This window comes from Coregonus clupeaformis, chromosome 10 (genome assembly GCF_020615455.1).
Source record: "Coregonus clupeaformis isolate EN_2021a chromosome 10, ASM2061545v1, whole genome shotgun sequence".
Taxonomy (NCBI): domain Eukaryota; kingdom Metazoa; phylum Chordata; class Actinopteri; order Salmoniformes; family Salmonidae; genus Coregonus; species Coregonus clupeaformis.
The window spans coordinates 45,905,057-45,925,614 of NC_059201.1; the positions used below are offsets into that span (position 1 = coordinate 45,905,057).

Genomic DNA, 20,558 nt, shown 5'->3' on the forward strand with positions numbered 1-20,558 from the left:
CTTCCTTCAAGAGGCAGTCTTTTTGGCCAGGCTTTTTCTGTGACTTTCATGGACATTTTCACCAGTGTACAATGCACAGCCAGAGCCCAGATAGCTAATTTGGCAGAGCATCAGACTTTTAAGGTGAGGCTCCTGGCTTAACCACCCTGTTTGGATGACCAATTTTAAACTGGCATGAACACAGCATCCTCTGACTAAGAAATGTTGCTGTATGCGATGCTTTTGCAAGAGAGAATTCTCCTCTTAAGCAGCATTGGTTTGTATGTTTGCGAGCAAGAATTGTACTGTAAAGCGACATTGGTTCTATTGGTGATTTATTGACTTTGCTGTACAAAGAAGGCAGTTTGCACAAATTAAATAATTGATCGCTACGTAAACACGCAACCTTTTAATCTGGATTGAGACGCGATACCTTTGCACCCTGAGGTCTCGGATGAGTAGTATATTTGGAGGGGAGTTGTAGTTAAAATTTATTTGACTGGCAGATTCGGAATGGAGGCCCTATTATCTGGGGAAATGTACCATCTGTCGATATCCCCTCGTCAGAACGTGCCTCCACCCGGCAGGTTAGGTGTATTGCAATGTGCAAAGTTAGAGCCCGGATAGCTCAGTCGGTAGAGCATCAGACTTTTAATCTGAGGGTCCAGGGTTCAAGTCCCTGTTTGGGCGTTTGTTTGCATTTACATTTCTTTAAGAGCCATTCCATATATATCCAGGCATTTTCAGTGACTTTGCAGGGCATGTTCACCAGTGGAGATCACACTACCATAAACAATGATGCTCACTTGGCAGAATATCAAACTTTTCATCTGAGGGTTCAATTCCCTTTTTTGGCCGTTGCTTTGACATTTTCCTTCCTTCAAGAGGCAGTCTTTTTGGCCAGGCTTTTTCTGTGACTTTCATGGACATTTTCACCAGTGTACAATGCACAGCCAGAGCCCAGATAGCTAATTCGGCAGAGCATCAGACTTTTAAGATGAGGCTCCAGGCTTAACCACCCTGTTTGGATGACCAATTTTAAACTGGCATGAACACAGCATCCTCTGACTAAGAAATGTTGCTGTATGCAATGCTTTTGCAAGAGAGAATTCTCCTCTTAAGCAGCATTGGTTTGTATGTTTGCGAGCAAGAATTGTACTGCAAAGCGACATTGGTTCTTTTGGTGATTTATTGACTTTGCTGTACAAAGAAGGCAGTTTGCACAAATTAAATAATTGATCGCTACGTGAACAAGCAACCTTTTAATCTGGATTGAGACGCGATACCTTTGCACCCTGAGGTCTCGGATGAGTAGTATATTTGGAGGGGAGTTGTAGTTAAAATTTATTTGACTGGCAGATTCGGAATGGAGGCCCTATTATCTGGGGAAATGTACCATCTGTCGATATCCCCTCGTCAGAACGTGCCTCCACCCGGCAGGTTAGGTGTATTGCAATGTGCAAAGTTAGAGCCCGGATAGCTCAGTCGGTAGAGCATCAGACTTTTAATCTGAGGTTCCAGGGTTCAAGTCCCTGTTCGGGTGTTTCTTTGGAATTTACATTTCTTTAAGAGCCATTCCATATATATCCAGGCATTTTCGGTGACTTTGCAGGGCATGTTCACCAGTGGAGATCACACTACCATAAACAAGGATGCTCACTCGGCAGAATATCAGACTTTTCATCTGAAGGTTCAAGTCCCTTTTTGGCCGTTGCTTTGACATTTTCCTTCCTTTAAGAGGCAGTCTTTTTGGCCAGGCTTTTTCTGTGACTTTCATGGACATTTTCACCAGTGTACAATGCACACCCAGAGCCCAGATAGCTAATTCGGCAGAGCATCAGACTTTTAAGATGAGGCTCCAGGCTTAACCACCCTGTTTGGATGACCAATTTTAAACTGGCATGAACACAGCATCCTCTGACTAAGAAATGTTGCTGTATGCGATGCTTTTGCAAGAGAGAATTCTCCTCTTAAGCAGCATTGGTTTGTATGTTTGCGAGCGAGAATTGTACTGTAAAGCGACATTGGTTCTTTTGGTGATTTATTGACTTTGCTGTACAAAGAAGGCAGTTTGCACAAATTAAATAATTGATCGCTACGTGAACACGCAACCTTTTAATCTGGATTGAGACGCGATACCTTTGCACCCTGAGGTCTCGGATGAGTAGTATATTTGGAGGGGAGTTGTAGTTAAAATTTATTTGACTGGCAGATTCGGAATGGAGGCCCTATTATCTGGGGAAATGTACCATCTGTCGATATCCCCTCGTCAGAACGTGCCTCCACCCGGCAGGTTAGGTGTATTGCAATGTGCAAAGTTAGAGCCCGGATAGCTCAGTCGGTAGAGCATCAGACTTTTAATCTGAGGGTCCAGGGTTCAAGTCCCTGTTCGGGCGTTTCTTTGGCATTTACATTCCTTTAAGAGCCATTCCATATATATCCAGGCATTTTCGGTGACTTTGCAGGGCATGTTCACCAGTGGAGATCACACTACCATAAACAAGGATGCTCACTCGGCAGAGCATCAGACTTTTCATCTGAGGGTTCAAGTCCCTTTTTGGGCCGTTGCTTTGACATTTTCCTTCCTTCAAGAGGCAGTCTTTTCGGCCAGGCTTTTTCTGTGACTTTCATGGACATTTTCAACAGTGGACAATGCACACCCAGAGCCCAGATAGCTAATTCGGCAGATCATCAGACTTTTAAGATGAGGCTCCAGGCTTAACCACCCTGTTTGGCTGACCAATTTTAAACTGGCATGAACACAGCATCCTCTGACTAAGAAATGTTGCTGTATGCGATGCTTTTGCAAGAGAGAATTCTCCTCTTAAGCAGCATTGGTTTGTATGTTTGCGAGCAAGAATTGTACTGCAAAGCGACATTGGTTCTATTGGTGATTGATTGACTTTGCTGTACAAAGAAGGCAGTTTGCACAAATTAAATAATTGATCGCTACGTGAACACGCAACCTTTTAATCTGGATTGAGACGCGATACCTTTGCACCCTGAGGTCTCGGATTAGTAGTATATTTGGAGGGGAGTTGTAGTTAAAATTTATTTGACTGGCAGATTCGGAATGGAGGCCCTATTATCTGGGGAAATGTACCATCTGTCGATATCCCCTCGTCAGAACGTGCCTCCACCCGGCAGGTTAGGTGTATTGCAATGTGTAAAGTTAGAGCCCGGATAGCTCAGTCGGTAGAGCATCAGACTTTTAATCTGAGGGTCCAGGGTTCAAGTCCCTGTTCGGGCGTTTCTTTGGCATTTACCTTCCTTTAAGAGCCATTCCATATATATCCAGGCATTTTCGGTGACTTTGCAGGGCATGTTCACCAGTGGAGATCACACTACCATAAACAAGGATGCTCACTCGGCAGAGCATCAGACATTTCATCTGAGGGTTCAAGTCCCTTTTTGGCCATTGCTTTGACATTTTCCTTCCTTCAAGAGGCAGTCTTTTTGGCCAGGCTTTTTCTGTGACTTTCATGGACATTTTCACCAGTGTACAATGCACAGCCAGAGCCCAGATAGCTAATTCGGCAGAGCATCAGACTTTTAAGATGAGGCTCCAGGCTTAACCACCCTGTTTGGATGACCAATTTTAAACTGGCATGAACACAGCATCCTCTGACTAAGAAATGTTGCTGTATGCGATGCTTTTGCAAGAGAGAATTCTCCTCTTAAGCAGCATTGGTTTGTATGTTTGCGAGCAAGAATTGTACTGCAAAGCGACATTGGTTCTATTGGTGATTTATTGACTTTGCTGTACAAAGAAGGCAGTTTGCACAAATTAAATAATTGATCGCTACGTGAACAAGCAACCTTTTAATCTGGATTGAGACGCGATACCTTTGCACCCTGAGGTCTCGGATGAGTAGTATATTTGGAGGGGAGTTGTAGTTAAAATTTCTTTGACTGGCAGATTCGGAATGGAGGCCCTATTATCTGGGGAAATGTACCATCTGTCGATATCCCCTCGTCAGAACGTGCCTCCACCCGGCAGGTTAGGTGTATTGCAACATGCAAAGTTAGAGCCCGGATAGCTCAGTCGGTAGAGCATCAGACTTTTAATCTGAGGGTCCAGGGTTCAAGTCCCTGTTCGGGCGTTTCTTTGGCATTTACATTTCTTTAAGAGCCATTCCATATATATCCAGGCATTTTCGGTGACTTTGCAGGGCATGTTCACCAGTGGAGATCACACTACCATAAACAAGGATGCTCACTCGGCAGAGCATCAGACATTTCATCTGAGGGTTCAAGTCCCTTTTTGGACATTGCTGAGACATTTTCCTTCCTTCAAGAGGCAGTTTTTTCGGCCAGGCTTTTTCTGTGACTTTCATGGACATTTTCAACAGTGGACAATGCACACCCAGAGCCCAGATAGCTAATTCGGCAGAGCATCAGACTTTTAAGATGAGGCTCCAGGCTTAACCACCCTGTTTGGATGACCAATTTTAAACTGGCATGAACACAGCATCCTCTGACTACGAATTGTTGCTGTATGCAAAGCTTTTGCAAGAGAGAATTATCCTCTTAAGCAGCATTGGTTTGTATGTTTGCGAGCAAGAATTGTACTGCAAAGCGACATTGGTTCTATTGGTGATTTATTGACTTTGCTGTACAAAGAAGGCAGTTTGCACAAATTAAATAATTGATCGCTACGTGAACACGCAACCTTTTAATCTGGATTGAGACGCGATACCTTTGCACCTGAGGTCTCGGATTAGTAGTATATTTGGATGGGAGTTGTAGTTAAAATTTCTTTGACTGGCAGATTCGGAATGGAGGCCCTATTATCTGGGGAAATGTACCATCTGTCGATATCCCCTCGTCAGAACGTGCCTCCACCCGGCAGGTTAGGTGTATTGCAATGTGCAAAGTTAGAGCCCGGATAGCTCAGTCGGTAGAGCATCAGACTTTTAATCTGAGGGTCCAGGGTTCAAGTCCCTGTTCGGGCGTTTCTTTGGCATTTACATTTCTTTAAGAGCCATTCCATATATATCCAGGCATTTTCGGTGACTTTGCAGGGCATGTTCACCAGTGGAGATCACACTACCATAAACAAGGATGCTCACTCGGCAGAATATCAGACTTTTCATCTGAGGGTTCAAGTCCCTTTTTGGCCGTTGCTTTGACATTTTCCTTCCTTCAAGAGGCAGTCTTTTTGGCCAGGCTTTTTCTGTGACTTTCATGGACATTTTCACCAGTGTACAATGCACACCCAGAGCCCAGATAGCTAATTCGGCAGATCATCAGACTTTTAAGCTGAGGCTCCAGGCTTAACCTCCCTGTTTGGATGACCAATTTTAAACTGGCATGAACACAGCATCCTCTGACTAAGAAATGTTGCTGTATGCAATGCTTTTGCAAGAGAGAATTCTCCTCTTAAGCAGCATTGGTTTGTATGTTTGCGAGCGAGAATTGTACTGTAAAGCGACATTGGTTATTTTGCTGATTTATTGACTTTGCTGACAAAGAAGGCAGTTTGCACAAATTAAATAATTGATCGCTACGTGAACAAGCAACCTTTTAATCTGGATTGAGACGCGATACCTTTGCACCCTGAGGTCTCGGATGAGTAGTATATTTGGAGGGGAGTTGTAGTTAAAATTTCTTTGACTGGCAGATTCGGAATGGAGGCCCTATTATCTGGGGAAATGTACCATCTGTCGATATCCCCTCGTCAGAACGTGCCTCCACCCGGCAGGTTAGGTGTATTGCAATGTGCAAAGTTAGAGCCCGGATAGCTCAGTCGGTAGAGCATCAGACTTTTAATCTGAGGGTCCAGGGTTCAAGTCCCTGTTCGGGTGTTTCTTTGGCATTTACATTTCTTTAAGAGCCATTCCATATATATCCAGGCATTTTCGGTGACTTTGCAGGGCATGTTCACCAGTGGAGATCACACTACCATAAACAAGGATGCTCACTCGGCAGAATATCAGACTTTTCATCTGAGGGTTCAAGTCCCTTTTTGGGCATTGCTTTGACATTTTCCTTCCTTCAAGAGGCAGTCTTTTTGGCCAGGCTTTTTCTGTGACTTTCATGGACATTTTCACCAGTGTACAATGCACAGCCAGAGCCCAGATAGCTAATTCGGCAGAGCATCAGACTTTTAAGATGAGGCTCCAGGCTTAACCACCCTGTTTGGATGACCAATTTTAAACTGGCATGAACACAGCATCCTCTGACTAAGAAATGTTGCTGTATGCAATGCTTTTGCAAGAGAGAATTCTCCTCTTAAGCAGCATTGGTTTGTATGTTTGCGAGCGAGAATTGTACTGTAAAGCGACATTGGTTCTATTGGTGATTTATTGACTTTGCTGTACAAAGAAGGCAGTTTGCACAAATTAAATAATTGATCGCTACGTGAACACGCAACCTTTTAATCTGGATTGAGACGCGATACCTTTGCACCCTGAGGTCTCGGATTAGTAGTATATTTGGAGGGGAGTTGTAGTTAAAATTTCTTTGACTGGCAGATTCGGAATGGAGGCCCTATTATCTGGGGAAATGTACCATCTGTCGATATCCCCTCGTCAGAACGTGCCTCCACCCGGCAGGTTAGGTGTATTGCAACATGCAAAGTTAGAGCCCGGATAGCTCAGTCGGTAGAGCATCAGACTTTTAATCTGAGGGTCCAGGGTTCAAGTCCCTGTTCGGGTGTTTCTTTGGCATTTACATTTCTTTAAGAGCCATTCCATATATATCCAGGCATTTTCGGTGACTTTGCAGGGCATGTTCACCAGTGGAGATCACACTACCATAAACAAGGATGCTCACTTGGCAGAATATCAAACTTTTCATCTGAGGGTTCAAGTCCCTTTTTGGCCGTTGCTTTGACATTTTCCTTCCTTCAAGAGGCAGTCTTTTTGGCCAGTCTTTTTCTGTGACTTTCATGGACATTTTCACCAGTGTACAATGCACAACCAGAGCCCAGATAGCTAATTCGGCAGAGCATCAGACTTTTAAGATGAGGCTCCAGGCTTAACCACCCTGTTTGGATGACCAATTTTAAACTGGCATGAACACAGCATCCTCTGACTAAGAAATGTTGCTGTATGCGATGCTTTTGCAAGAGAGAATTCTCCTCTTAAGCAGCATTGGTTTGTATGTTTGCGAGCAAGAATTGTACTGCAAAGCGACATTGGTTCTTTTGGTGATTTATTGACTTTGCTGTACAAAGAAGGCAGTTTGCACAAATTAAATAATTGATCGCTACGTGAACAAGCAACCTTTTAATCTGGATTGAGACGCGATACCTTTGCACCCTGAGGTCTCGGATGAGTAGTATATTTGGAGGGGAGTTGTAGTTAAAATTTATTTGACTGGCAGATTCGGAATGGAGGCCCTATTATCTGGGGAAATGTACCATCTGTCGATATCCCCTCGTCAGAACGTGCCTCCACCCGGCAGGTTAGGTGTATTGCAATGTGCAAAGTTAGAGCCCGGATAGCTCAGTCGGTAGAGCATCAGACTTTTAATCTGAGGGTCCAGGGTTCAAGTCCCTGTTCGGGTGTTTCTTTGGCATTTACATTCCTTTAAGAGCCATTCCATATATATCCAGGCATTTTCGGTGACTTTGCAGGGCATGTTCACCAGTGGAGATCACACTACCATAAACAAGGATGCTCACTCGGCAGAATATCAGACTTTTCATCTGAGGGTTCAAGTCCCTTTTTGGGCCGTTGCTTTGACATTTTCCTTCCTTTAAGAGGCAGTCTTTTTGGCCAGGCTTTTTCTGTGACTTTCATGGACATTTTCACCAGTGTACAATGCACAGCCAGAGCCCAGATAGCTAATTCGGCAGAGCATCAGACTTTTAAGATGAGGCTCCAGGCTTAACCACCCTGTTTGGATGACCAATTTTAAACTGGCATGAACACAGCATCCTCTGACTAAGAAATGTTGCTGTATGCAATGCTTTTGCAAGAGAGAATTCTCCTCTTAAGCAGCATTGGTTTGTATGTTTGCGAGCGAGAATTGTACTGTAAAGCGACATTGGTTATTTTGCTGATTTATTGACTTTGCTGACAAAGAAGGCAGTTTGCACAAATTAAATAATTGATCGCTACGTGAACAAGCAACCTTTTAATCTGGATTGAGACGCGATACCTTTGCACCCTGAGGTCTCGGATGAGTAGTATATTTGGAGGGGAGTTGTAGTTAAAATTTATTTGACTGGCAGATTCGGAATGGAGGCCCTATTATCTGGGGAAATGTACCATCTGTCGATATCCCCTCGTCAGAACGTGCCTCCACCCGGCAGGTTAGGTGTATTGCAATGTGCAAAGTTAGAGCCCGGATAGCTCAGTCGGTAGAGCATCAGACTTTTAATCTGAGGGTCCAGGGTTCAAGTCCCTGTTCGGGCGTTTCTTTGGCATTTACATTTCTTTAAGAGCCATTCCATATATATCCAGGCATTTTCGGTGACTTTGCAGGGCATGTTCACCAGTGGAGATCACACTACCATAAACAAGGATGCTCACTCGGCAGAATATCAGACTTTTCATCTGAGGGTTCAAGTCCCTTTTTGGGCCGTTGCTTTGACATTTTCCTTCCTTTAAGAGGCAGTCTTTTTGGCCAGGCTTTTTCTGTGACTTTCATGGACATTTTCACCAGTGTACAATGCACAACCAGAGCCCAGATAGCTAATTCGGCAGAGCATCAGACTTTTAAGATGAGGCTCCAGGCTTAACCACCCTGTTTGGATGACCAATTTTAAACTGGCATGAACACAGCATCCTCTGACTAAGAAATGTTGCTGTATGCGATGCTTTTGCAAGAGAGAATTCTCCTCTTAAGCAGCATTGGTTTGTATGTTTGCGAGCAAGAATTGTACTGCAAAGCGACATTGGTTCTATTGGTGATTTATTGACTTTGCTGTACAAAGAAGGCAGTTTGCACAAATTAAATAATTGATCGCTACGTGAACAAGCAACCTTTTAATCTGGATTGAGACGCGATACCTTTGCACCCTGAGGTCTCGGATGAGTAGTATATTTGGAGGGGAGTTGTAGTTAAAATTTATTTGACTGGCAGATTCGGAATGGAGGCCCTATTATCTGGGGAAATGTACCATCTCTCGATATCCCCTCGTCAGAACGTGCCTCCACCCGGCAGGTTAGGTGTATTGCAATGTGCAAAGTTAGAGCCCGGATAGCTCAGTCGGTAGAGCATCAGACTTTTAATCTGAGGGTCCAGGGTTCAAGTCCCTGTTCGGGCGTTTCTTTGGCATTTACATTTCTTTAAGAGCCATTCCATATATATCCAGGCATTTTCGGTGACTTTGCAGGGCATGTTCACCAGTGGAGATCACACTACCATAAACAAGGATGCTCACTTGGCAGAGCATCAGACATTTCATCTGAGGGTTCAAGTCCCTTTTTGGGCCGTTGCTTTGACATTTTCCTTCCTTCAAGAGGCAGTCTTTTTGGCCAGGCTTTTTCTGTGACTTTCATGGACATTTTCACCAGTGTACAATGCACACCCAGAGCCCAGATAGCTAATTCGGCAGAGCATCAGACTTTTAAGATGAGGCTCCAGGCTTAACCACCCTGTTTGGCTGACCAATTTTAAACTGGCATGAACACAGCATCCTCTGACTAAGAAATGTTGCTGTATGCAATGCTTTTGCAAGAGAGAATTCTCCTCTTAAGCAGCATTGGTTTGTATGTTTGCGAGCAAGAATTGTACTGCAAAGCGACATTGGTTCTATTGGTGATTGATTGACTTTGCTGTACAAAGAAGGCAGTTTGCACAAATTAAATAATTGATCGCTACGTGAACAAGCAACCTTTTAATCTGGATTGAGACGCGATACCTTTGCACCCTGAGGTCTCGGATGAGTAGTATATTTGGAGGGGAGTTGTAGTTAAAATTTATTTGACTGGCAGATTCGGAATGGAGGCCCTATTATCTGGGGAAATGTACCATCTGTCGATATCCCCTCGTCAGAACGTGCCTCCACCCGGCAAGTTAGGTGTATTGCAATGTGCAAAGTTAGAGCCCGGATAGCTCAGTCGGTAGAGCATCAGACTTTTAATCTGAGGGTCCAGGGTTCAAGTCCCTGTTCGGGGTGTTTCTTTGGCATTTACATTCCTTTAAGAGCCATTCCATATATATCCAGGCATTTTCGGTGACTTTGCAGGGCATGTTCACCAGTGGAGATCACACTACCATAAACAAGGATGCTCACTCGGCAGAATATCAGACTTTTCATCTGAGGGTTCAAGTCCCTTTTTGGCCGTTGCTTTGACATTTTCCTTCCTTCAAGAGGTAGTCTTTTTGGCCAGGCTTTTTCTGTGACTTTCATGGACATTTTCACCAGTGTACAATGCACAGCCGGAGCCCAGATAGCTAATTCGGCAGAGCATCAGACTTTTAAGATGAGGCTCCAGGCTTAACCACCCTGTTTGGCTGACCAATTTTAAACTGGCATGAACACAGCATCCTCTGACTAAGAAATGTTGCTGTATGCGATGCTTTTGCAAGAGAGAATTCTCCTCTTAAGCAGCATTGGTTTGTATGTTTGCGAGCAAGAATTGTACTGCAAAGCGACATTGGTTCTATTGGTGATTGATTGACTTTGCTGTACAAAGAAGGCAGTTTGCACAAATTAAATAATTGATCGCTACGTGAACAAGCAACCTTTTAATCTGGATTGAGACGCGATACCTTTGCACCCTGAGGTCTCGGATGAGTAGTATATTTGGAGGGGAGTTGTAGTTAAAATTTATTTGACTGGCAGATTCGGAATGGAGGCCCTATTATCTGGGGAAATGTACCATCTGTCGATATCCCCTCGTCAGAACGTGCCTCCACCCGGCAGGTTAGGTGTATTGCAATGTGCAAAGTTAGAGCCCGGATAGCTCAGTCGGTAGAGCATCAGACTTTTAATCTGAGGGTCCAGGGTTCAAGTCCCTGTTCGGGCGTTTCTTTGGCATTTACATTCCTTTAAGAGCCATTCCATATATATCCAGGCATTTTCGGTGACTTTGCAGGGCATGTTCACCAGTGGAGATCACACTACCATAAACAAGGATGCTCACTCGGCAGAACATCAGACTTTTCATCTGAGGGTTCAAGTCCCTTTTTGGGCCGTTGCTTTGACATTTTCCTTCCTTCAAGAGGCAGTCTTTTTGGCCAGGCTTTTTCTGTGACTTTCATGGACATTTTCACCAGTGTACAATGCACAACCAGAGCCCAGATAGCTAATTCGGCAGAGCATCAGACTTTTAAGATGAGGCTCCAGGCTTAACCACCCTGTTTGGATGACCAATTTTAAACTGGCATGAACACAGCATCCTCTGACTAAGAAATGTTGCTGTATGCGATGCTTTTGCAAGAGAGAATTCTCCTCTTAAGCAGCATTGGTTTGTATGTTTGCGAGCGAGAATTGTACTGCAAAGCGACATTGGTTCTATTGGTGATTTATTGACTTTGCTGTACAAAGAAGGCAGTTTGCACAAATTAAATAATTGATCGCTACGTGAACAAGCAACCTTTTAATCTGGATTGAGACGCGATACCTTTGCACCCTGAGGTCTCGGATGAGTAGTATATTTGGAGGGGAGTTGTAGTTAAAATTTATTTGACTGGCAGATTCGGAATGGAGGCCCTATTATCTGGGGAAATGTACCATCTCTCGATATCCCCTCGTCAGAACGTGCCTCCACCCGGCAGGTTAGGTGTATTGCAATGTGCAAAGTTAGAGCCTGGATAGCTCAGTCGGTAGAGCATCAGACTTTTAATCTGAGGGTCCAGGGTTCAAGTCCCTGTTCGGGTGTTTCTTTGGCATTTACATTCCTTTAAGAGCCATTCCATATATATCCAGGCATTTTCGGTGACTTTGCAGGGCATGTTCACCAGTGGAGATCACACTACCATAAACAAGGATGCTCACTCGGCAGAATATCAGACTTTTCATCTGAGGGTTCAAGTCCCTTTTTGGCCGTTGCTTTGACATTTTCCTTCCTTCAAGAGGCAGTCTTTTTGGCCAGGCTTTTTCTGTGACTTTCATGGACATTTTCAACAGTGGACAATGCACACCCAGAGCCCAGATAGCTAATTCGGCAGATCATCAGACTTTTAAGATGAGGCTCCAGGCTTAACCACCCTGTTTGGATGACCAATTTTAAACTGGCATGAACACAGCATCCTCTGACTAAGAAATGTTGCTGTATGCGATGCTTTTGCAAGAGAGAATTCTCCTCTTAAGCAGCATTGGTTTGTATGTTTGCGAGCAAGAATTGTACTGCAAAGCGACATTGGTTCTATTGGTGATTTATTGACTTTGCTGTACAAAGAAGGCAGTTTGCACAAATTAAATAATTGATCGCTACGTGAACAAGCAACCTTTTAATCTGGATTGAGACCCGATACCTTTGCACCCTGAGGTCTCGGATGAGTAGTGTATTTGGAGGGGAGTTGTAGTTAAAATTTATTTGACTGGCAGATTCGGAATGGAGGCCCTATTATCTGGGGAAATGTACCATCTCTCGATATCCCCTCGTCAGAACGTGCCTCCACCCGGTAGGTTAGGTGTATTGCAATGGGCAAAATTAGAGCCTGGATAGCTCAGTCGGTAGAGCATCAGACTTTTAATCTGAGGGTCCAGGGTTCAAGTCCCTGTTCGGGTGTTTCTTTGGCATTTACCTTCCTTTAAGAGCCATTCCATATATATCCAGGCATTTTCGGTGACTTTGCAGGGCATGTTCACCAGTGTAGATCACACTACCATAAACAAGGATGCTCACTTGGCAGAATATCAAACTTTTCATCTGAGGGTTCAAGTCCCTTTTTGGCCGTTGCTTTGACATTTTCCTTCCTTCAAGAGGCAGTCTTTTTGGCCAGGCTTTTTCTGTGACTTTCATGGACATTTTCAACAGTGGACAATGCACACCCAGAGCCCAGATAGCTAATTCGGCAGATCATAAGACTTTTAAGATGAGGCTCCAGGCTTAACCTCCCTGTTTGGATGACCAATTTTAAACTGGCATGAACACAGCATCCTCTGACTAAGAAATGTTGCTGTATGCGATGCTTTTGCAAGTGAGAATTCTCCTCTTAAGCAGCATTGGTTTGTATGTTTGCGAGCAAGAATTGTACTGCAAAGCGACATTGGTTTTATTGGTGACTGATTGACTTTGCTGTACAAAGAAGGCAGTTTGCACAAATTAAATAATTTATCGCTACGTGAACACGCAACCTTTTAATCTGGATTGAGACGCGATACCTTTGCACCCTGAGGTCTCGGATGAGTAGTATATTTGGAGGGGAGTTGTAGTTAAAATTTATTTGACTGGCAGATTCGGAATGGAGGCCCTATTATCTGGGGAAATGTACCATCTCTCGATATCCCCTCGTCAGAACGTGCCTCCACCCGGTAGGTTAGGTGTATTGCAATGGGCAAAATTAGAGCCTGGATAGCTCAGTCGGTAGAGCATCAGACTTTTAATCTGAGGGTCCAGGGTTCAAGTCCCTGTTCGGGTGTTTCTTTGGCATTTACATTTCTTTAAGAGCCATTCCATATATATCCAGGCATTTTCGGTGACTTTGCAGGGCATGTTCACCAGTGGAGATCACACTACCATAAACAAGGATGCTCACTCGGCAGAATATCAGACTTTTCATCTGAGGGTTCAAGTCCCTTTTTGGGCATTGCTTTGACATTTTCCTTCCTTCAAGAGGCAGTCTTTTTGGCCAGGCTTTTTCTGTGACTTTCATGGACATTTTCACCAGTGTACAATGCACAGCCAGAGCCCAGATAGCTAATTCGGCAGAGCATCAGACTTTTAAGATGAGGCTCCAGGCTTAACCACCCTGTTTGGATGACCAATTTTAAACTGGCATGAACACAGCATCCTCTGACTAAGAAATGTTGCTGTATGCGATGCTTTTGCAAGAGAGAATTCTCCTCTTAAGCAGCATTGGTTTGTATGTTTGCGAGCAAGAATTGTACTGCAAAGCGACATTGGTTCTATTGGTGATTTATTGACTTTGCTGTACAAAGAAGGCAGTTTGCACAAATTAAATAATTGATCGCTACGTGAACACGCAACCTTTTAATCTGGATTGAGACGCGATACCTTTGCACCCTGAGGTCTCGGATGAGTAGTATATTTGGAGGGGAGTTGTAGTTAAAATTTCTTTGACTGGCAGATTCGGAATGGAGGCCCTATTATCTGGGGAAATGTACCATCTCTCGATATCCCCTCGTCAGAACGTGCCTCCACCCGGCAGGTTAGGTGTATTGCAATGTGCAAAGTTAGAGCCCGGATAGCTCAGTCGGTAGAGCATCAGACTTTTAATCTGAGGGTCCAGGGTTCAAGTCCCTGTTCGGGCGTTTCTTTGGCATTTACATTTCTTTAAGAGCCATTCCATATATATCCAGGCATTTTCGGTGACTTTGCAGGGCATGTTCACCAGTGGAGATCACACTACCATAAACAAGGATGCTCACTCGGCAGAACATCAGACTTTTCATCTGAGGGTTCAAGTCCCTTTTTGGGCCGTTGCTTTGACATTTTCCTTCCTTCAAGAGGCAGTCTTTTTGGCCAGGCTTTTTCTGTGACTTTCATGGACATTTTCACCAGTGGACAATGCACACCCAGAGCCCAGATAGCTAATTCGGCAGAGCATCAGACTTTTAAGATGAGGCTCCAGGCTTAACCACCCTGTTTGGATGACCAATTTTAAACTGGCATGAACACAGCATCCTCTGACTAAGAAATGTTGCTGTATGCGATGCTTTTGCAAGAGAGAATTCTCCTCTTAAGCAGCATTGGTTTGTATGTTTGCGAGCAAGAATTGTACTGCAAAGCGACATTGGTTCTATTGGTGATTTATTGACTTTGCTGTACAAAGAAGGCAGTTTGCACAAATTAAATAATTGATCGCTACGTGAACACGCAACCTTTTAATCTGGATTGAGACGCGATACCTTTGCACCCTGAGGTCTCGGATGAGTAGTATATTTGGAGGGGAGTTGTAGTTAAAATTTCTTTGACTGGCAGATTCGGAATGGAGGCCCTATTATCTGGGGAAATGTACCATCTCTCGATATCCCCTCGTCAGAACGTGCCTCCACCCGGCAGGTTAGGTGTATTGCAATGTGCAAAGTTAGAGCCCGGATAGCTCAGTCGGTAGAGCATCAGACTTTTAATCTGAGGGTCCAGGGTTCAAGTCCCTGTTCGGGCGTTTCTTTGGCATTTACATTTCTTTAAGAGCCATTCCATATATATCCAGGCATTTTCGGTGACTTTGCAGGGCATGTTCACCAGTGGAGATCACACTACCATAAACAAGGATGCTCACTTGGCAGAGCATCAGACATTTCATCTGAGGGTTCAAGTCCCTTTTTGGCCGTTGCTTTGACATTTTCCTTCCTTCAAGAGGCAGTCTTTTTGGCCAGGCTTTTTCTGTGACTTTCATGGACATTTTCACCAGTGTACAATGCACAGCCAGAGCCCAGATAGCTAATTCGGCAGAGCATCAGACTTTTAAGATGAGGCTCCAGGCTTAACCACCCTGTTTGGATGACCAATTTTAAACTGGCATGAACACAGCATCCTCTGACTAAGAAATGTTGCTGTATGCGATGCTTTTGCAAGAGAGAATTCTCCTCTTAAGCAGCATTGGTTTGTATGTTTGCGAGCAAGAATTGTACTGCAAAGCGACATTGGTTCTATTGGTGATTTATTGACTTTGCTGTACAAAGAAGGCAGTTTGCACAAATTAAATAATTGATCGCTACGTGAACACGCAACCTTTTAATCTGGATTGAGACGCGATACCTTTGCACCCTGAGGTCTCGGATGAGTAGTATATTTGGAGGGGAGTTGTAGTTAAAATTTATTTGACTGGCAGATTCGGAATGGAGGCCCTATTATCTGGGGAAATGTACCATCTCTCGATATCCCCTCGTCAGAACGTGCCTCCACCCGGCAGGTTAGGTGTATTGCAATGTGCAAAGTTAGAGCCCGGATAGCTCAGTCGGTAGAGCATCAGACTTTTAATCTGAGGGTCCAGGGTTCAAGTCCCTGTTCGGGCGTTTCTTTGGCATTTACATTCCTTTAAGAGCCATTCCATATATATCCAGGCATTTTCGGTGACTTTGCAGGGCATGTTCACCAGTGGAGATCACACTACCATAAACAAGGATGCTCACTCGGCAGAGCATCAGACATTTCATCTGAGGGTTCAAGTCCCTTTTTGGCCGTTGCTTTGACATTTTCCTTCCTTCAAGAGGCAGTCTTTTTGGCCAGGCTTTTTCTGTGACTTTCATGGACATTTTCACCAGTGTACAATGCACAACCAGAGCCCAGATAGCTAATTCGGCAGAGCATCAGACTTTTAAGATGAGGCTCCAGGCTTAACCACCCTGTTTGGATGACCAATTTTAAACTGGCATGAACACAGCATCCTCTGACTAAGAAATGTTGCTGTATGCGATGCTTTTGCAAGAGAGAATTCTCCTCTTAAGCAGCATTGGTTTGTATGTTTGCGAGCAAGAATTGTACTGTAAAGCGACATTGGTTCTATTGGTGATTTATTGACTTTGCTGTACAAAGAAGGCAGTTTGCACAAATTAAATAATTGATCGCTACGTGAACACGCAACCTTTTAATCTGGATTGAGACGCGATACCTTTGCACCTGAGGTCTCTGATTAGTAGTATATTTGGAGGGGAGTTGTAGTTAAAATTTATTTGACTGGCAGATTCGGAATGGAGGCCCTATTATCTGGGGAAATGTACCATCTCTCGATATCCCCTCGTCAGAACGTGCCTCCACCCGGCAGGTTAGGTGTATTGCAATGTGCAAAGTTAGAGCCCGGATAGCTCAGTCGGTAGAGCATCAGACTTTTAATCTGAGGGTCCAGGGTTCAAGTCCCTGTTCGGGCGTTTCTTTTGCATTTACATTTCTTTAAGAGCCATTCCATATATATCCAGGCATTTTCGGTGACTTTGCAGGGCATGTTCACCAGTGGAGATCACACTACCATAAACAAGGATGCTCACTCGGCAGAGCATCAGACATTTCATCTGAGGGTTCAAGTCCCTTTTTGGCCGTTGCTTTGACATTTTCCTTCCTTCAAGAGGCAGTCTTTTTGGCCAGGCTTTTTCTGTGACTTTCATGGACATTTTCACCAGTGTACAATGCACAGCCAGAGCCCAGATAGCTAATTCGGCAGAGCATCAGACTTTTAAGATGAGGCTCCAGGCTTAACCACCCTGTTTGGATGACCAATTTTAAACTGGCATGAACACAGCATCCTCTGACTAAGAAATGTTGCTGTATGCGATGCTTTTGCAAGAGAGAATTCTCCTCTTAAGCAGCATTGGTTTGTATGTTTGCGAGCAAGAATTGTACTGCAAAGCGACATTGGTTCTATTGGTGATTTATTGACTTTGCTGTACAAAGAAGGCAGTTTGCACAAATTAAATAATTGATCGCTACGTGAACACGCAACCTTTTAATCTGGATTGAGACGCGATACCTTTGCACCCTGAGGTCTCGGATTAGTAGTATATTTGGAGGGGAGTTGTAGTTAAAATTTCTTTGACTGGCAGATTCGGAATGGAGGCCCTATTATCTGGGGAAATGTACCATCTGTCGATATCCCCTCGTCAGAACGTGCCTCCACCCGGCAGGTTAGGTGTATTGCAATGTGCTAAGTTAGAGCCCGGATAGCTCAGTCGGTAGAGCATCAGACTTTTAATCTGAGGGTCCAGGGTTCAAGTCCCTGTTCGGGCGTTTCTTTGGCATTTACATTTCTTTAAGAGCCATTCCATATATATCCAGGCATTTTCGGTGACTTTGCAGGGCATGTTCACCAGTGGAGATCACACTACCATAAACAAGGATGCTCACTTGGCAGAATATCAACCTTTTCATCTGAGGGTTCAAGTCCCTTTTTGGCCGTTGCTTTGACATTTTCCTTCCTTCAAGAGGTAGTCTTTTTGGCCAGGCTTTTTCTGTGACTTTCATGGACATTTTCACCAGTGTACAATGCACAGCCGGAGCCCAGATAGCTAATTCGGCAGAGCATCAGACTTTTAAGATGAGGCTCCAGGCTTAACCACCCTGTTTGGCTGACCAATTTTAAACTGGCATGAACACAGCATCCTCTGACTAAGAAATGTTGCTGTATGCGATGCTTTTGCAAGAGAGAATTCTCCTCTTAAGCAGCATTGGTTTGTATGTTTGCGAGCAAGAATTGTACTGCAAAGCGACATTGGTTCTATTGGTGATTGATTGACTTTGCTGTACAAAGAAGGCAGTTTGCACAAATTAAATAATTGATCGCTACGTGAACACGCAACCTTTTAATCTGGATTGAGACGCATACCTTTGCACCCTGAGGTCTCGGATGAGTAGTATATTTGGGAGGGGGAGTTGTAGTTAAAATTTCTTTGACTGGCAGATTCGGAATGGAGGCCCTATTATCTGGGGAAATGTACCATCTGTCGATATCCCCTCGTCAGAACGTGCCTCCACCGGCAGGTTAGGTGTATTGCAATGTGCAAAGTTAGAGCCCGGATAGCTCAGTCGGTAGAGCATCAGACTTTTAATCTGAGGGTCCAGGGTTCAAGTCCCTGTTCGGCGTTTCTTACATTTACTCCTTTCATTAAGAGCCATTCCATATATATCCAGGCATTTTCGGTGACTTTGCAGGGCATGTTCACCAGTGGAGATCACACTACCATAAACAAGGATGCTCACTCGGCAGAATATCAGACTTTTCATCTGAGGGTTCAAGTCCCTTTTTGGGCCGTTGCTTTGACATTTTCCTTCCTTCAAGAGGCAGTCTTTTTGGCCAGGCTTTTTCTGTGACTTTCATGGACATTTTCACCAGTGTACAATGCACACCCAGAGCCCAGATAGCTAATTCGGCAGATCATCAGACTTTTAAGATGAGGCTCCAGTTTAACTCCCCTGTTTGGATGACCAATTTTAAACTGGCATGAACACAGCATCCTCTGACTAAGAAATGTTGCTGTATGCTTTTGCAAGAGAGAATTCTCCTCTTAAGCAGCATTGGTTTGTATGTTTGCGAACAAGAATTGTACTGCAGCGCTTACATTGGTTCTATTAGTGATTTATTGACTTTGCTGTACAAAGAAGGCAGTTTGCACAAATTAAATAATTGATCTGCTACGTGAACAAGCAACCTTTTAATCTACCGGAGACGTGACCTTTGCACCCTGAGGTCTCGGATGAGTAGTATATTTGGAGGGGAGTTGTAGTTAAAATTTATTTGACTGGCAGATTCGGAATGGAGGGCCCATTATCTGGGGAAATGTACCATCTGTCGATATCCCCCGCAGAACGTGCCTCCACCCGGAGGTTAGGTGTATTGCAATGTGCAAAGTTAGAGCCCGGATAGCTCAGTCGGTAGAGCATCAGACTTTTAATCTGGTATCCAGGGTTCAAGTCCCTGTTCGGGCGTTTCTTTGGCATTTACATTTCTTTAAGAGCCATTCACATATTTCGGACTTTAGGAAAGGTTCACCAGTGGAGACTACACACTAAACAAGGATGCTCACTCGGCAGAGCATCGGACATTTTCATCTGAGGGTTCAAGTCCCTTTTTGGGCATTGCTTTGACATTTTCCTTCCTTCAAGAGGCAGTCTTTTCGGGCCAGGCTTTTCTGTGACTTTCATGGACATTTTCACCAGTGTACAATGCACAACCAGAGCCCAGATAGCTAATTCGGCAGATCATCAGACTTTTAAGATGAGGCTCCAGGCTTAACCACCCTGTTTGGATGACCAATTTTAAACTGGCATGAACATAGCATCCTCTGACTAAGAAATGTTGCTACATGCTCTTTACAAGAGAGAATTCTCCTCTTAAGCAGCATTGGTTTGTATGTTTGCGAGCAAGAATTGTACTCAAAGCGACATTGGTTCTATTGGTGATTTATTGACTTTGCTGTACAAAGAAGGCAGTTTGCACAAATTAAATAATTGATCGCTACGAGAACACGCAACCTTTTAATCTGGATTGAGACGCGATACCTTTGCACCTGAGGTCTCGGATGAGTAGTATATTTCGAGTGGGGAGTTGTAGTTACTATTTGACTGGCAGATTGGAATGGAGGCCCTATTATCTGGGGAAATGTCACCATCTGTCGATATCCCTCACAGAACGTGCCTCCACCCGGCAGGTTAGGTGTGTGTAGCTGTACAGTTAGAGCCGGATAGCTCAGCTTGGGTAGAGCATCAGACTTTAATCTGAGGGTCCAGGGTTCAAGTCCCTGTTCGGGCGTTTCTTTGGCATTTACATTTCTTTAAGAGCCATTCCATATATCATCCAGGCATTTTTGGTGACTTTGCAGGGCATGTTCACCAGTGGAGATCACACCACCATAAACAAGGATGCTCACTCGGCAGAGCATCAGACATTTCATCTGAGGGTTCAAGTCCCTTTTTGGGCATTGCTGAGACATTTCCTTCCTTCAAGAGGCAGTCTTTTGGCCAGGCTTTTTCTGTGACTTTCATGGACATTTCAACAGTGGACAATGCACACCAGAGCCCAGATAGCTAATTCGGCAGAGCATCAGACTTTTAAGATGA

At 44.2% G+C, this 20,558-nt stretch overlaps 23 non-coding genes across 23 annotated transcripts; all 23 read left to right on the forward strand.

Moving 5' to 3' along the window:
- The first annotated feature begins 596 nt into the window (after positions 1–596).
- trnak-uuu lies at positions 597–669 on the forward strand. The gene has a single exon. It is a non-coding gene; the product is annotated as a tRNA-Lys (tRNA).
- Positions 670–1,449: 780 nt separating this feature from the next.
- Positions 1,450–1,522, forward strand: trnak-uuu. The gene has a single exon. It is a non-coding gene; the product is annotated as a tRNA-Lys (tRNA).
- A 780-nt stretch (positions 1,523–2,302) lies between these two features.
- On the forward strand, positions 2,303–2,375 carry trnak-uuu. Its single transcript has one exon. It is a non-coding gene; the product is annotated as a tRNA-Lys (tRNA).
- A 781-nt stretch (positions 2,376–3,156) lies between these two features.
- trnak-uuu lies at positions 3,157–3,229 on the forward strand. Its single transcript has one exon. It is a non-coding gene; the product is annotated as a tRNA-Lys (tRNA).
- A 780-nt stretch (positions 3,230–4,009) lies between these two features.
- On the forward strand, positions 4,010–4,082 carry trnak-uuu. The gene has a single exon. It is a non-coding gene; the product is annotated as a tRNA-Lys (tRNA).
- A 779-nt stretch (positions 4,083–4,861) lies between these two features.
- trnak-uuu lies at positions 4,862–4,934 on the forward strand. The gene has a single exon. It is a non-coding gene; the product is annotated as a tRNA-Lys (tRNA).
- A 779-nt stretch (positions 4,935–5,713) lies between these two features.
- Positions 5,714–5,786, forward strand: trnak-uuu. The gene has a single exon. It is a non-coding gene; the product is annotated as a tRNA-Lys (tRNA).
- Positions 5,787–6,566: 780 nt separating this feature from the next.
- Positions 6,567–6,639, forward strand: trnak-uuu. The gene has a single exon. It is a non-coding gene; the product is annotated as a tRNA-Lys (tRNA).
- Positions 6,640–7,419: 780 nt separating this feature from the next.
- Positions 7,420–7,492, forward strand: trnak-uuu. The gene has a single exon. It is a non-coding gene; the product is annotated as a tRNA-Lys (tRNA).
- Positions 7,493–8,272: 780 nt separating this feature from the next.
- trnak-uuu lies at positions 8,273–8,345 on the forward strand. The gene has a single exon. It is a non-coding gene; the product is annotated as a tRNA-Lys (tRNA).
- A 781-nt stretch (positions 8,346–9,126) lies between these two features.
- On the forward strand, positions 9,127–9,199 carry trnak-uuu. The gene has a single exon. It is a non-coding gene; the product is annotated as a tRNA-Lys (tRNA).
- Positions 9,200–9,980: 781 nt separating this feature from the next.
- trnak-uuu lies at positions 9,981–10,053 on the forward strand. The gene has a single exon. It is a non-coding gene; the product is annotated as a tRNA-Lys (tRNA).
- Positions 10,054–10,834: 781 nt separating this feature from the next.
- trnak-uuu lies at positions 10,835–10,907 on the forward strand. Its single transcript has one exon. It is a non-coding gene; the product is annotated as a tRNA-Lys (tRNA).
- A 781-nt stretch (positions 10,908–11,688) lies between these two features.
- trnak-uuu lies at positions 11,689–11,761 on the forward strand. The gene has a single exon. It is a non-coding gene; the product is annotated as a tRNA-Lys (tRNA).
- A 780-nt stretch (positions 11,762–12,541) lies between these two features.
- On the forward strand, positions 12,542–12,614 carry trnak-uuu. The gene has a single exon. It is a non-coding gene; the product is annotated as a tRNA-Lys (tRNA).
- Positions 12,615–13,394: 780 nt separating this feature from the next.
- Positions 13,395–13,467, forward strand: trnak-uuu. Its single transcript has one exon. It is a non-coding gene; the product is annotated as a tRNA-Lys (tRNA).
- Positions 13,468–14,247: 780 nt separating this feature from the next.
- trnak-uuu lies at positions 14,248–14,320 on the forward strand. The gene has a single exon. It is a non-coding gene; the product is annotated as a tRNA-Lys (tRNA).
- Positions 14,321–15,101: 781 nt separating this feature from the next.
- trnak-uuu lies at positions 15,102–15,174 on the forward strand. The gene has a single exon. It is a non-coding gene; the product is annotated as a tRNA-Lys (tRNA).
- A 780-nt stretch (positions 15,175–15,954) lies between these two features.
- On the forward strand, positions 15,955–16,027 carry trnak-uuu. Its single transcript has one exon. It is a non-coding gene; the product is annotated as a tRNA-Lys (tRNA).
- Positions 16,028–16,806: 779 nt separating this feature from the next.
- Positions 16,807–16,879, forward strand: trnak-uuu. The gene has a single exon. It is a non-coding gene; the product is annotated as a tRNA-Lys (tRNA).
- Positions 16,880–17,659: 780 nt separating this feature from the next.
- Positions 17,660–17,732, forward strand: trnak-uuu. The gene has a single exon. It is a non-coding gene; the product is annotated as a tRNA-Lys (tRNA).
- A 780-nt stretch (positions 17,733–18,512) lies between these two features.
- trnak-uuu lies at positions 18,513–18,586 on the forward strand. The gene has a single exon. It is a non-coding gene; the product is annotated as a tRNA-Lys (tRNA).
- A 769-nt stretch (positions 18,587–19,355) lies between these two features.
- Positions 19,356–19,427, forward strand: trnak-uuu. Its single transcript has one exon. It is a non-coding gene; the product is annotated as a tRNA-Lys (tRNA).
- Positions 19,428–20,558: the final 1,131 nt, after the last annotated feature.